Source organism: Pelodiscus sinensis, chromosome 11 (assembly GCF_052426305.1).
Source record: "Pelodiscus sinensis isolate ZL-2025 chromosome 11, ASM5242630v1, whole genome shotgun sequence".
NCBI classification, from domain to species: domain Eukaryota; kingdom Metazoa; phylum Chordata; order Testudines; family Trionychidae; genus Pelodiscus; species Pelodiscus sinensis.
This window is the reverse complement of record NC_143062.1, coordinates 5,135,467-5,148,834: the sequence shown is the minus strand read 5'-3', so window position 1 is coordinate 5,148,834 and position 13,368 is coordinate 5,135,467. Positions and strand designations below refer to the sequence as shown.

The 13,368-nt window shown below is 41.9% G+C and overlaps 1 protein-coding gene across 10 annotated transcripts in view; it reads left to right on the top strand.

The window, feature by feature from the left end:
• The window catches only part of ATG7 (autophagy related 7), a 193,603-nt gene that overhangs the window by 161,888 nt on the left and 18,347 nt on the right, over window positions 1-13,368 (top strand). The gene's annotated exons all lie outside the window — the stretch shown is intronic.

Below are 13,368 nucleotides of genomic sequence, written 5' to 3'. Positions count from 1 at the left end.
AGTGCACTCTGGAAATGAAAATAAGACCAACAGGAGAACAAGTGGGTTTCCACTTTGTTAAAACTGCTCTAGGGGGACAGATAAAAAAGGAAAGAGAAAAGGGAAAGATTAAAAAGGGAAAGGGGAAAGATTAAATAAGGAGTTTTGTAAGCAAGGTCATATAGAGAAAGTATTCACAAAAGACCTATTAACCCAACAGATGTTGAATTTAACTGATCAACAAAAAATCTAAAGCAGTTTAAAGAGTCGCATCAGACTCTCCTACCATGTAAGTTCAATACTGGTGTGAAGATAAGTCTTTTACTAATCATTTTCATTGTCCATGTTTATTTAGTAGTTCTCCTATTAAAGCATGGGTTCCCAAACTGGGGGGCGTGAAGAAATTCCAGGGGGGGTGCTATGCAACCCAGCCCCACACACACACACACACACACACACACACACACACACACCGTCAATCCCACCCCAAGTTTTGCTGCTATTTTTTGGGGAGGGGAGGCATGAGGTTTTCTCAAAAATCAAAAAGGGGGGACATGATGCCGAAAAGTTTGGGAACCATTGTATTAAAGGAAAGGGTAATATAAAAGCAGGACCATGTAGGTTGACAATGTTGCACAGACAGTATCAGTTTCTACCCCACAGCCTGCTTTATCCTGCTTGTCCCTCCACAATATAATAATAGAAATGTATGACTGGAAGGAACTTGGGAAATAATCAAGTCCAGCTCCTTGTGCTGAGGCAGGACCAAGTAAACCTAGACCTAGGTATTTGTCCGATGTATTAAAATCCTTTGATGATGGGGATTCCATAGCCTCCCTAGGAAATCTATTCCAGAGTTTAATTACCCTTGTAGTTAGAATTTTTTTCCTTATATCTAACCCCAGTCTTCCTTGGTATAGATTTAAACCCATTATTTCTTGACATAATTTCAGTGGGAAAAGAGAAAAATTGATTGCATTCCTCTTTATAAAAGATCTTAATATAGCTGAGCTCTGTTATCAGGTTCCTTTCAAGACAAAACATGCCCCGTTTGTTCAGCTTTTTTTAATAGCTCAGGTTTTCTAAACTTTTTATCATCTTTGTTGCTCTTCTTTGGGTTCTCTTCTCCGTGTCCACATCTCTTCTAAAGTATAAAAAGCTGGACCCAATACTCCACCAGCGGCCTCAACAGTGGTGAGGAGCGAAAGGACAATCACATCACCTGTCTTAAAACACTCCTGTTAATACACACCAGAATGTTAGCCTTTTTTGTAACTGCATCATATTGTTGACACATACTCAATTTGTGATCCATTACAGTCCTCAGATCATTTTCAGCAGTACTAGTACCTAGTTATTCTCCATTTTGTAGTTATGCATTTGATTGTTCCTTCCTAAGTGAAATGCTTTGCTTTCTCTGTTTAATTTCATTTTGTTAAATTCACACCAATTTTCTAATTTGTCACAGTCTTTTTGAACTCTAATCCTATCCTCCAAAGTGCTTGCAACTGCTCCTAGCTTGGAATCATCTGGCAAATTTTGTTAGCATACTCTTCATTCCATTATCTAAGTCATTAATAATAATGTTGACTGGTACTAGGGGTCAGACCAGGATCTGTGAGATCCTGAAAGATATGTTCTCCTGGTTTGACAGTGAACTATTGGCATTTACTCTTTGACTGTGGTTTTTCAACAGGTTGTACACCCTCTCTATAGTAAGCTTTATCTTGACCGTATTTCCCTAGTTTACTTAAGACACTGTCATGAGGGTTTATGTCAAAAATCTTGCTAAAAAAAATCAGTGGTGATGGCAGCTGCACCAGCTATCAAGGGATTCCATTCCTCTCCTGGCTAGTCATCCAGTTGTGGTCTGATTTTGTGTGGGGTCGTGATCGGGCAGCCCCTTTGGACCTAAGGAGACATCTGCGTTCCATCTCCAGGCTCTTCAGGTATAGCAGCAGAGGAGCAAGCAAGTCATCTTCTCCTGCCAGGGCAAATAATATTTCCTTACTTCCCACCCTTGTCCTCAGAAGGAGGATTTCCACCTCTTTTGCTTCAGGTCCTCAACAAAGTAAAATAAGAGAAACTAGTCACCATCCTATAGCACCATCATGCCCAAACAAACATGGTTTCCAGAGCTGGTTTGTATGTCCCTGCTGGCTCCTTCCCCCGATGGTGACTGACTACACCCAGGAGTTTGGATCTGTCACTCGCCCCTAACATCTTGGCATTTCACCTACCAGGGCTCTCTGGGATAGAACAAGTCCAATGCCCTGGGGTACAAACAATACTGCTTAACGTTAGGAAACCCAAAACAAGAAAAACCTTTCGGCAAACCCATCCATACTGGGGGCAATTGCCAGTCTATACCTCTAAATTACTGCCAGTTTCACATTGTTGATTACCTACTCAGCATAAAGACCAGGCCTTACTGCTGAGAGCTATTAAAGTTCCTCTAGCTGCCATCACACTTTTCCTTCTCCCTATCAAAAGGTTTTCAGTTTTCACCCATCAAGGCACTTGAAGGTTTATCGGAGACCTGTTTAATCTGTCCCCTTGTTTTAGGGAGTCAAGTCAACTATGGGACTTCATCTTGGTACTTAATGCATTGAGGAAACCTCCATTTTAACCTATGGTAACTTGTTCCCTCTTTTATTTGTTCCTCAAGAGTTTATTCCTTGTACCCATCACCATGGCCAGGAGAGTAGGGAAGCTTAGATGGCTAATCCACCACTAGAGACAGTGTTCTATGAAGATAAGGCAACAGCACACACTCACTTCCTAAAGTTTCTTCAGAATCCCACATGGATTGGGAGATTCACTTAGTGGTACTTCTCCCCAGGCCTCTTTCCTGAAGAGAAGAAACAAGCCTCCATACAATGCTTATAAAAAAAATTCACTTTTTACCAGGACATGGTTAGATCCTTTGAAGGTTCCCCTGAGCTCTTTGTCTCAATTATGCAAAGAATTAAAGGATGTACAATATCCTCAAAACAGCATTCTATTTGGGTATGTCTACACTAGCCCCCTACTTCGAACTGGGGAGGTTAATGTAGGCATTCGAAGTTGCAAATAAAGCCCGGGCTTTATTTGCATCTTCTCGTTCGGTTGCCATTTTGAAATTTCACTAGACCGGACTAACTGCCCACGGCTACACACAGCAGGGACCCGGTAGTTTGAATTAAAGCCCCTAATTCAAACTACCGTTAAACCTCCTTGCAGAAGGAATAACAGGAAGTTCGAATTAGGGCTTTAATTCGAACTACCAGGTCCCTGCTGTGTGTAGCTGCGGGCAGTTAGTCCGGACTAGTGAAATTTCAAAATGGCCACCAGACAGGAAGATGCAAATAAAGCCCGGGATATTTAAATCCCGGGCTTCATTTGCAACTTCGAATGCCTACATTAGCCTCCCTAGTTCGAACTAGGGGACTAGTGTAGAAAGGGTACAGATTCTGGATGCATCCTATCCTGCTATAAAAAGGGTTCATACAAGAGGTAATTCATCATTCAATTAATGCTTGATCTGTGACACTCTGGAAGAATATACCTGTCTCAAACATCTGTGAGACAGCTACCTGGTTGTCTTCACACACTTCTCTCCTCACTACTCTCTTCGGCCTGTTTCCAGAGTTGATCCTGCTTCCAATGATGCTGTTCCATGATCCGTATTGAATACTTTCATGATTAAGGTACTGGTTGGGAGGCTCCTGAGCATTCAAAGGGCTATTACTCAAAGGAGGAAGAGTAGTTACTTCATGCAGTTGCTAGAATACTTCAAGCTATGTTTCCCTGTGGGTGCTCCACTATCCAAGCTCAACCTCTAAGTCTCTTGTTGAATATTCATGGTTGAGAAGGATCTAAAATGGCGGTAGATTCATTCCTCCCAATATACACTCATGTTGGAACAGATGGGTATCTGGGCTGTGGGCACAGACCTGCCAACACAGTTGTCAAAAATTTCCAATCAAGAGTGCATGGGTGTGTACGAGTCCTCACATGGATCACCCATAGGGAAGCACATCTTGAAGAACTCCAGTAACTTAATCAGGTAAGTAACCTCTCCTTTCTATGCATATATTTATTTTTTCTTAGTTGCTATTTCCCTGATTTTTCTCTGGAATAAGTCAAAATTCCAATTTATCCTAAGGACCAAAGTCATTGCTGACTGATGGCCTCCACCCTCCACAATCTCATTGAAATGGGTGGTATTCTCCACTGCAAATCCGATGATAATTTGGCTCTAAGTATTTTTCATGTGATCTAGAAGCACTGTTTTTTCTTAAATTAATTTGAGATTCTAATTCACATTAGAGTTTCAAAAGAGAAGTTGTCCTAGATGGGTATGAAATTTCTAAATACCTTTATATATGGAAGAGATTAGTTGAAATTCCAGTATATAACATCATTTTTTCATAAAACTATATGCAAGAGTTGTGAACCCCTTAAGTTCAATAGTAACCACTCATATTTTCATAGTCAGTGAGTCTCCTTCATTGATAAACTCCAAATAATTTCTACTGGAAACCCAACTGTGATTTGCCTTTTCAGTGACAAGGATTCTGTGCTCTGAAAGACAATTTGCAGGTATCAGACAAAAGGTATGTATCTTAAAGTTAGTTTCAGAGATGTAGTGAAAGAGAACTCAATTTATGCCATAAAAAAATAAATTGTATTATAATTATAACTGTGGTTAATATTCTCCGCAAAGTACAATTAGGGCATCAGCAGATCATCAAATCCACTTGAGTTTGGAGTTCTGTTTGACTTCAGAATATGAGAGACAGCATAATAGTCTGTATACCAGAGAGTTTCCTATTAAGGGAATATCATTCTAACAAAATAAATGCTTTGGACTGGAAAATGGCATTTTCTGTAACATGGCACCCCTGGAGAATAAGTCCCCTCTATTTTCTGCATGTTTTCTTTTGTTTCTGTGGTTTAGTTTTTTGTTTGATTATGTCAGGGGAAGGATGTGGGGGAGTTGTTTGTTTTTCATTTTGTTTTTTGGTTTCTTTGTGTCTTGCTTTTCCTGTTGTCATGAGATGTTCGAGGGAAACATTTGAAAAATTTAGTAGGGAAAAGCTAGGGGGGGTATATTTTTCACCTCGTTATTAACCAAGATATTTTTAATGTTGCTTGTGCAGCAACACAAAGACCTGCTTTTTTTTTTTGTAAATGTATACTTGGTTTTGTGATACCATGAATCCCAGATTTCTCTGTATTTTGTATGAAAGTGAATTCATGCCCTTCAATTTATTAGTATCATATTCTGTAGTTTGTCATTTAGATTTCTGTCATATTCCTAACCTCTCTGAGTTCTTCTAATGTGGAGCTCACATCCAAATCGTTATAGCCCATTCTCCCAGAGATGAACTATTACTCAGGTACAGCAGAAAATGCCCATCCCAACTGACAAGTCATGTCACAGATTCTGTCATTCATCAGGGTATGAATCCAGAACAAAACTAAGCACTTATATTTATGTCGTTGATACTCCTTTTATAGATGTTTCCTTACTGTTCATGTATTTTTGGGGGGGGGAGGGGGGAAGAGGATGGAGGAATTGCAAAATGTGTGTCCAGGACTAGGGTAAAGGTTAACTGATTACTCAGTAAGTATATGCCTCACCAGCATGCTTCCTGGGTAACAGGTTAACTGGAGGGCCCCACCAGTGACACCTGCCCCCTACCTATGGTAGCCTACCTGGCAGGACTCCATCCACCATGACTGGTGTGGCTGGAGCAGCGGCATGGCTGGGCCAGGCTGGAGCAGCTGCCCACAGCAAAGCGGGGCCAGGCCATAGCAATCTCTGCTGGCCATGATGGGACCGAGATGCAGCAGCCCCCACGGCCAGAGCAGCCCCTGCCGTGCTGCAGCAAACCAGGGCCAGAGCAGCCTGCCTATCCACGACCAGCGGCTGGTTAAATACATTGTTTAACTGGTTAACTTTTGGGGGAGTTTTTTACATCCCTGCTCAGGACATATTTTCAATGCTAATAAGTAGGGCGCTACCAAATTCATGGTCCATTTTGGTCAATTTCACACTCATAGGATTTTTAAAGTAGTAAATGTCGTGATTTCAGATATTTAAATCTGATATTTCATAGCGTTGTAATTATAGGGGGCCTGACCCAAAAAGGAGTCGTGTGAAGGATCACAAGGTTGTTGTAGGGATTACTTCTGTGCTGCTGTTGGTGACAGTGTGCTGCCTTCAGAACTGGACTGCTGGAGAGTGGTGGCTTCTGGCCAGGACTCCAGCTCTGAAGGCAGAACTCCTGCCAGCAGTAGCACAGAAGTAAGGATGGAATGATATGGAACTGTGCTTTCCTTATTTCTTCACTGCTGCCTACAGAGCTAAATCTTAGCAGGTGACAATCTCCGGGTGCCCAGTGCTGAAAGAAGCATTGCAGAAGTAAGGGCAGCATGGATATGGTATTGCCACCCTTACTTCTGCTTTGCTTCTGGCAGAGTACTGCCTTCAGAGCTGGGGCATCCAGCCAACATTACAACCACTGTCCTCCAGTTGCCCACCTCTGAAGGCAGCACAGAAGCAAAGGTGACAATACTGTAACCCTCCTAAAATAACCTTGTGATCCCCTGTAACTCCCTGTTTGGATCAGGACCCAAAATTTGAGAAACTCGTCTTCCCCGTGAAATCTATATAATATAGGATAAAAGCACACAAAAGGCTAGATTTCATGGGAGGACACAACATTTCATGGTCTGTGATGTGTTTTGTATGAAATGAAAGCAGGGAGTTGAATTTCATAATTTTCTCTTATCCATAATATGAAATTTTGTGTGTGTGAGATTAGTAAATTACAATCTCATTTGTGCTATTTTTGAAAGGTGACATCATTACAGGCTGCCCCCGACTTCCGACGTGATTGGTTCCTGGGATAATGTCACAAGTCAGGGGCATCGTAACTCGAACCCACATTTACGATAGGCACCATGTGCCATCATAAATGGGGTCCCATGACATAAGTCGAGGGTTTTCAGACCCTTCCGCACTTAAAAAAAGGGCTGTAAGTGCAGGGGGTCGCAACTCGGGCCATCGCAAGTCGGGGAGTTCCTGTAATTACCTGAAGAAAATTATTGTGAGACTCATACCAGGCGGGATCACAGACCTCAACTTTAGTCCGCTGGGTCCCCAGGCAGTGTTGAAACTGTGGCTGCCATGCAACACCTTATCTAAATCAGTGAAGGGGGCTAGCAAAGTAACTTGAACAGAGCCATACCCACAAAGCTTCCGGTGGGCAGGGGAAGAAGACATCCAGACCCACTGATTGCCTGCAATGTACTATTAAAGCCAAAGGAAGTTATCCAAGCACCTAACTGAGTTGCTGTCTGGCTGCTACTATGGATCCTGCCAATATGCCTGCTTCCTGCCTCCTATCTTGTTCCTGCTCTCCTTATCTCAGACCTCCGTCTGCTCCCCGTTCTTGCTTTCATGCCTCACTCCAGGTCCTCGCTTTCATGCCCTATCCGGATACTGACTCCAGTTCAGACTCTTTACATGACTTCTGACTCTGACTTTGGCTGTTATCCTGGCTTCAGTTCCAGGTATCACTGTGCCACACAATGGGTCACAGTGGAGGATGACAAATTCAGGACAAACTGCTGAGAAATAGTGTAGACTCACCCCAAAGTGGCTACTGAAAGCCAATGGTTTCAATGGTTCATTACCCGGTCCCTCACTGTTAAAAATTTATGCCTTGTTTCCAATTTGAATTTGCTTAGCTTCAACTTCTAGTCATTAGTTCATTTTGTACCTTTCTCTGCTAGCTTCATTAAATTTGTTCCTCGTGTAGATAATTTTAGATTATAATCAAGTAACACTGTAGATATGTTAAATAAATTTGTATTTGTGAAGCTGATTATTCCTTCCGAAGTGTGGTACTTTGAATTTGTCCTTATTGAATCATAGAATCATAGAACACTAGAACTGGGAGGGACCTCGCAAGGTCATCAAGTCCAGTCCTCTGCCCTCACGGAAGGACTAAGCACCGTCTAGATCATCCCTGATAGATGTCTGTCTAACCGGCTCTTAAATATCTCCAGTGATGGACACTCCACACCTTTCATAAGGCTTCTTACCCTATCAAAGAAAGCTATCAGATTGGTTTGACATGATTTTTTGTTTAAAAAATGCTGGCTGTTACCTATCACCTTGTTATCTTCCAGATGTTTGCAAATGAATTCCTTAATTACTTCCTCCATTTTCTTCCCTGGCACAGAAGTTAAACTGACTAGTCTGCAGTTTCCTTGGAGGTTCTTATTTCCCTTTTTATAGATGGGCACTATATTTGCCCTTTTCCAGTCTTGTGGCATCTCTCTTGACTTACATGACTTTTCAAAGATGATAGCTAAAGGCTCAGATACTTTCTAAATCAGCGCCTTGAGTATTCTAGGGTACATTTCATCACACTCTGGTGACGTGCAGACATCTAACTTTTCAAAGTAAATTTTAACTTGTTCTTTTTATTTTAACTTCTAAACTACATCATTTCCACTAGCATTCATTATGTTAGGCATCCCTTCAGCATCAAACTTCTTGGTGAAGACCAAAACAAAGAAGTCATTAAGCACCTCTGGCATTTCCAAGTTTTCTGTTATTGTTTCTCCCTCTTTACTGAGCTATGGGCCTACCCTGTCCTTGGTCTTCCTCTTCCTTCTAATATATTTATAGAATGTCTTCTTATTACCCTTTATGTCTAGAAAACAGGAGCTATGAGGAAAGACTGAAAGAACTGGGCTTGTTTAGTTTAGAAAAGAGAAGACTGAGGGGACATGATATCAGTTTTTAAGTATCTGAAAGGGTGTTATAAGGAGGAGGGAGAAAAATTGTTCTCCTTGGCCTCTGAGGATAGGACAAGAAGCAGTGGGCTTAAATTACAGCAAAGATGATTTAGGTTGGACATTAGGAAGAACTTCCTAACTGTCAGGGTGGTTAAACACTGGAATAAATTGCCTAAGGGGGTTGTGGAATCTCCATCACTGGAGATATTTAAGAGCAGGTTAGACGAATACCCGTCAGGGATGATTGGTCCTGTCGTGAAGGTAGGGGACTGGACTCGATGACCTCTCAAGATCCTTTCAGTTCTAGTGTTCTATGATTCTTGGAGTCCATGATTTTATCTAGTTCTTTTTTGAACCCTGTTAAAGTCCTGGTCTTCACAACACTTAACAAGAGTCTGTGAGGTAATAACATTGGGGTGGTAATTGGGGAAGCTCACAGACACTAACCTTCCCCCCTTACCCTCCTCTGTTCTTAAATCTGATTCGTCAGTTTTATATGTGTTCATTTTTTTGGATTGTATCACTTTGGTATATATGGTTGTGCCAATTTTCTTTCACATATTGATCTGAGGAAGTCGGTCTGGCCCACAAAAGCTCATCACCTAATAAATCATCTTGTTAGTCTTTAAAGTGCTGCATAGTCCTGTCTTTTGTTTCAGCTAGACCAGACTAACATGGCTGTATCTCTGTCACTGTTCCTGCTATCACATCCCTCCCTTTCTGTTTGAGAAGAATGAATCACTTTCCATGCATACCCCACTGTCCTGGCACAACAAACCTTGCTTTAAGTTAGAATAACAGGAAGCAGCATACCAAATTTGATGGTCCCTGCTCGTACACTTTAGGAGGAAAGTAATAGAGATGTAGCCGTGTTAGTCTTTAAAGTGCTGCATAGTCCTGTCTTTTGTTTCAGCAAGACCAGACTAACAAGATGGTTTATTAGATGATGCGCTTTCGTGTGCCAGACCCTCTTCCTCAGATCAAATTGTGGAAGAAAATTGGCATGACCATATATACCAAAGGGATACATGATAGCTTCCCCAATTATCACCTCTAATATCATTCTCTCACAGACATTAACCCTCTCCCCCACCCCCCTTCTAAAATCTGATTTGTCTATTTTATATGTGTTCACTTTTTTTTATTGTATCCCTTTGGTATATATGGTCGTGCCAATTTTCTGAGGAAGTGGGTCTGGCCCACGAAAGCTTATCACCAATTAAACCATCTTGTTAGTCTTTAAAGTGCTGCATAGGCTTGTCTTTTGTTTCACTTTAGGAGGAGTTCTTGAATAAAGAGACTCACAGACAGACAGTCACACACACTCTCTCCAGTATATAGTAGATATAACATATTGTACACTTAACATATATATATATATATATATATATAGTGACAACACTCTTCTTTAAATTTAGCGGGTCCTGTGCTTTCAGACAGTTTTCAGGCTCACGACAGCCCTTAATTTAGACACTGGCTTGCTGTTTGTTGAACTGCTATCATTTTGGCCACCCTGGGGAAAAGAAAAAACCCAAACTTCATAGTCTTTGCAATCCCTCCCAGCGGTACAGGGTAGGACAATGCTTGTACCAAAACCAGTCTCTTTCTAGTACCAAAGTAATGTGCTGGTCGGGAGGGATGGGAGGCCCAGGCCCACGCTCTGCTCCAGGTTCTAGCCCAGGGACCTTGTTATAGCAGCTGTCTGTAATGTTCCTGATGACAGCTGCATGATAGCCACAAATCCATGGGTCACTTCCGTACAGCCTTCCCTAGCACCTTCCTTGCCACAGGTTCTTTCTCCTGGTACCTGCTTACACTAGGGATGTTACCTATCGGGTACTTGAATAGTATTGATTACTCAACTATTCTGTATTCCCCGGGGATGTCAGCCAGTGTGCTCTAGCCCCACTTTCAGGGAGCCCCCTGCCACCCTGCACTGCTGCCTCTCTATCCGCAGGGGGATCCAAGCTCCCACATAGCAGCCTCTGTCCGCCGTGAGCCTGGACCTGAATTTAAGAATCTGTAAACTGAAGTTTAAACATACATTAGGTATTGAACATAACAGGAGTATTCATATAATCTGTTGAGATCTGTACAGACTGGGCAAGTTTGACAGCTGGTTCATTATTTGCCTATTTTGTTACCTCCCCTGTCATTAACTCTGGCTGTCCGCGGATGTGGGTTCCATCTATAGCCCCCCCCCCTCGGTTGAGGAAGCCCAGGGTGGCAAATCCAACCACAAGAGGATCCAGGTCTCCCAGGCAGATGACTCTGCGCAGCAGGATGGTGTTAATGGCCCTCACCACCTGCAGAAGGAGACAAACAACGACACAAAACAGATAATTAAAGGGTCTGCCTGAGCCCTTGGGAGGTCCCCAAGCTCCCCCTTCTTCCTCTCCCCCTTCCCCACCAACACCCCAGCAGCCAGCCCCTGTTAAGCCCCTCCCCCCCCAGGGCTGTGTGAGGGCGGGACTGCAGAACCCCCGGAGACAGGGCTTCCAGGCCACCCCCCACACACCCAACCCTCTTTTCCCTAGGGTCTCCCTTTCCAGTATGTGAGCAATCTGTGCTATATATAAATCCTATTTTGGGAATAAATTATTACCATTTTTCTGAAATATACTATGTCTCAATACCAGATGTTTGCATAATAGTTTAATACCTGTAAATTATTATCTTGGGGTGCAGAGCAGGCGAGGGCAGCATTACTCCGCTTCCCCTTGCTGGTGAATGCTAGAGGGCTGACCCTGTTGCTGGTACAGACCCCTGCTAGTCCCCCGAGCCACATCGCTTGGGGGAGGTTGGGACAAGAGGCGGGGCAGGGAGAGACGAAAGCAGGGCAAGAGTGGGGCCTGAGATGGAGGGGGCTTATCGTAGCCCTCCCCTGTGCTAGGAGTGGTGTGGGAAGGAGTCACACTGGGGTGGAGTGCAGGTCACATGACCCTATGTTCATCCTCACCAGTTGCCCCTGTGCTCAGAACAGAAATGAGGTACACTGCTAGCACAATGAGGGGAAACTGGATAGGACCCTGATATATTTTTTCCATTAATAAAGACAACTTTTGGAGCTGTTACTTTGACTTCTTTCATTATGTTTGTTTAAAAGAAAATTGTGGACACTGCCTTCAATTCATCCTACTGCGCAGTCTGTAAATATGTTTAGTATCTTCTGCTCACAAAAGAGCCAGGGTTAAAATCTGTCCTTGTTATTTTTACAAAGTTTGAAAAACTCAAAGTGGGGTTAGCTGAGGATGGAATATCATCCTGAACTTTGAATTTCTTGCCTTTTGTCAGCTTGATTCATACCATAAACTCTATTTAAAGATAATTCTTTCATATTTATTTTCCACATCCTTGACCCTGAATGTTGAGCTGGACACTTGTATTTTCATTGGCAAACTCTAAGCCACTCATCAACTCTTTTTTTCCGTTTGTAAACAAACTGCTCTGTCAGTATTTTCCAGAAGGATTTTTATACCACCATTTTGCAATGACTTCAGGAGTTGAGAAAATCTTACTATTGAAAAAACGTGCTTTACAGAGAGTTATATGTGTTATATGTTCCTGTGTCCAGTGTTTTGTGGGGCTTTGTCAGTGATTATCCAAATTCTAGAATGGTCATATTTTGCAGGGATAGGTGTTAATGGAAATTGTATACAAATATCAATTACAGTCCCTCTGAAAATGTAGTAGTTTTTATTTGTCAGTTTTGCTGATATTAATAAAATGCAATATTTACCCAATTTCCACCCATATGACAGCACTTTTAATAAGCAATGACAGTACAGGAATTTAACTCCTAAAACTCACATCAACAGAAGACAATTATATTGACTACTTTTTTGGTTTGGCTCCCACCCACAGGCCACAAACAAATGGGCCATCGGCCACATGCGGACCCGCGTGTTGAGTAGCCCTGCTTTAAGGGCTCTCTTCAATGTGGAAGGGGTGAGAAAGGAGAGCAGGAATGGACAGAAAGGACAGAAACATTTTGGAAACAAGTTTTTGTACTGTAGTAATTAACATTAAAATGTGTATTTTAGATAAGGGTGATCTTCTGAATAATGTATTTGAAAAATTATATGTCTGAAGAGCCAAGCATTTCAGGCTAAAGCTGAATACTCAGATTGTGCATCTAAAAATGAAAGGGGAAACAAATTTGTAATACTGTATATACATTTTCAGATTGAATTAAATTAGCTGCTATTTGTGGGTCATACTGCTGGTTATTCTCAAATATTTGGGTGGTCACTGATTCTTCCAGCTGATCACAAATTCCTAACATTTTATATTGAAAATATTTATTATTCATCATTTGTTGTTTTCCTCTTATTTGTCAAACAATCAGCATTCAGAAACAATACTAAGGGACCAGCCACACACCATATACGATGAATAGCAAACAGCCAAAGTAATAGCTCAGAAAACCAATCAAGTTATTCTTCCAGACTATTATAGGAAATAACTACAAGTGCCCAAGTGTGTGTGTGCAACTAAAAAGATTGATTTGCAAATGATTTACTGATTTAAAAAATCTCAAATTCACTGAGCTGTTATTTCCATTAATACTATTTGACTACCTCCAGA